This window comes from Crocodylus porosus, unplaced genomic scaffold (assembly GCF_001723895.1).
Source record: "Crocodylus porosus isolate Cpor-Errol unplaced genomic scaffold, CroPor_comp1, whole genome shotgun sequence".
Taxonomy (NCBI): Eukaryota; Metazoa; Chordata; order Crocodylia; family Crocodylidae; genus Crocodylus; species Crocodylus porosus.
The window spans coordinates 2,546,265-2,548,892 of NW_017728944.1; the positions used below are offsets into that span (position 1 = coordinate 2,546,265).

Here is a 2,628-nt window from a genome sequence, read left to right on the forward strand (position 1 = left end):
AGACTGAGGTTCTTAATATGACTTTTAAATTATATTAAGGTTTCATTCTTATTTGTAGCACAGGTCTGCAGGGTCAGCCTGTGAAAACATTGCACTTTATAAATGAAATACACAATATAAATAGTCGCCCTCCCCGCCCCCTACTTTTATATGGTATGAAAACAAATAAAAGTGTTTTTTTCCCCCCTCAAAGCCTGAAGCTGCCTGGTAAGGGGAACTTTAACCACAAAACTTCCCCAATGCTGAAGTGGCCCTAAGAAACAGCAATAGAGGACTTGCTGTTGAATGTGTTAAACCACATGTGTTAAACCAGTTGGTGTGTAGCATTATCCCCCGGTGAAACTGAGACCCAGAAAAGGGATGTGTCAAAACCATATACCAATGGTTCTCAATCTTGTTAGGTTCATGTTACAGTTCATGGTACCCCTCAGAAAACGCCAGCATTTCATATTTTGTTTTTTTGACTACAGAAAAATAATAGGTTCTTCTGTAGCAAAGAACGCAGAAAGGCCACAACAGGTCAGAGTGTTTTAAACAATTAATTCCTATTTGAAATCTCTGGAAATATGATCTTGTGATCTCATGAAGACATGAGATCTCATGTTGATCATTAAACTTGATCTCATGAAAACATGTTCTTGTGAATCATGTTTGCATGCCTAACAGTGTTAACATTGTGTGGTACCTTGTGGCACCCTTGAAAGGATCTCAAGGCACCCTAAGATGGTGTGGCACCTGGTTGAGAATCAGTGCCATACACCTTCATTGCCATAAATGTGGGAACAGAACCCAGGAGTCCTGGTTTCCAGCTCTGACCACAAATCCAAGTTGTTCTACTGTCCCCAACTGAGCCAGGATGATTAGATCAGGATGGGAAGATGGCCACAAGCCTCTGTTACACCATCATTCCAAGGCAGGGGTGGGCAAAATGCAGCCTGCAGGCCACATCTGTCCCACCAGGCCATTCTATCTGGCCCATGGGGCCCCTAAAAAATTAAGAAAATTAATATTTATCTACCTCCGGGTGCCTGTCATGCAGCCCTTGATGGCTTGCCAAAATTCAGTAAGCAGCCTTTTGTCTGAAATAATTGCCCACCCCTGTTCCAAGGGAATGCCCAGCAAGGGAAAGTCCTGTGGTTTTGCCATCAGTGAATTGCTTTCTACTTTAACTGTCCTCTGATGTTTGATCTACCCTCTCCTTGAACTCCTGTGGTGCCCTGCTTTGAATGGGCAGGTTGGAAGAGGCAGAACATAGCCCCTTCTAAATCATAGCATTCTTCTTTATGGAGGAAATAGCATTTCACTGCAAGCCACCTGAGATCCCAGCTGTGGGTTTCCTTCTGTCCAGCTGCTCCCTATGGATTGGTAATTTCCGAAGTCACTGAGATCTCCTAAGGAACAAGAATCAGACAGTGGCATTTGCTAGGCACAGAAACACATGTCCAGCCATGACCTCTGCTACCTGCTGAGAGTTTTCATCTGAAAGGGGAGTGCCACTAATACTGCAGGGGAAATGAAGCATTCATGACACCAGGTATGCTGCTCCCATCCCACTGACTATTTGCCTCTTTCTCTTTGTCAGGAGAACATGGCAGGGCAGAGCCAGTGAACTGATCCCTCCTGCACAGCCTGCAGAAAAGGGAAACCCAAGCCTGCCAGCTCTAGAGTGAGGCTGTCACAGCAGCGGGGGGCTGGCTCTGGACTCTTTCTGCTATGCAGCATCCAGAGTCATGGCAAATAGGGCTGGATTGCTGGAGCCGCCCTTCCCCTATCAGGTAAACACAATGTTGGCAAAGGGATGCACAAGTGCCTGACTTGTCAGCTTTTCATTGCAGCAGTGGTTCTCATTAAGACTCAGGGCACCTCTTGGAAAACGCCAGCTCTTAGCTTTCACTCTGTTTTCTTCAACCAGGGAAAATACTAGAGCAGTTCTTGCATTGCAGGGAACTTGGAGCACAGAGGCCAGAATGTTTGAGGCAGAGCTTTCCGACAGGAGTCCACGGTTCATCTTGTGGACCCTGCGTTGGTGTTTGCACACCTCACTGCTGTAATACTGCATGGCACCCCAGGGTGAGGTGGCGTCCTAGTTGAGAATCACAAAGTGCAGCATGCAGAGGGGGGAACGCTAGAACAACACTGCTGCAAAAAACTCAGAAAGCCCCTGGCAGGCAGGAATGTGGGTTCCTATTTGACACCTCTGGGTTTGTCTCCTGAATGCTATAGGGTGTGCATGCCCCAGCTGAGAATCACCCACACGCCTCAGTGACTAACAGAGGACTGGTTTACCCTGGGGTTGAGCATCTATGGCTTTGACTTGCATCAAAACGGATGTCAGGGGCAGAAGGGCAGGTGTTTGCAGGTGGGGGGGAGGGCAGGTGTTTACAGATGGAGAAGACAGGTGTCCACAGGTGCGGGGTGGACAGGTGTTTATGGATGGGGAGGAGGGGAGGTGTTTAAGGTGGGGGAGAAGCGCAGGTATTTACACATGTGGGGGGAGAAGGCAGCTGTTTACACTGCCAGCTTGAACAGTCATTAAGTCCCGGCTTTCTGGGGGGGAGGGGCCGTTGCATGGGTGCCGGGCAGTCCCTCCAGCCCGCCGGGTCCTGAGGTGACCGCGAAGGTCCCCGC

The 2,628-nt window shown here is 48.4% G+C and overlaps 1 long non-coding RNA gene across 1 annotated transcript in view; it reads left to right on the top strand.

Annotated features, from left to right (window-relative positions):
• Nucleotides 1-200: 200 nt before the first annotated feature.
• The window catches only part of LOC109320303, a 20,058-nt gene continuing 17,630 nt past the window's right edge, over nucleotides 201-2,628 (top strand). Inside the window, exons 1-2 of the long non-coding RNA XR_002103773.1 lie at nucleotides 201-316; nucleotides 1,583-1,775. This is a non-coding gene — a long non-coding RNA (uncharacterized LOC109320303). The remainder of the gene's footprint in view (nucleotides 317-1,582; nucleotides 1,776-2,628) is intronic.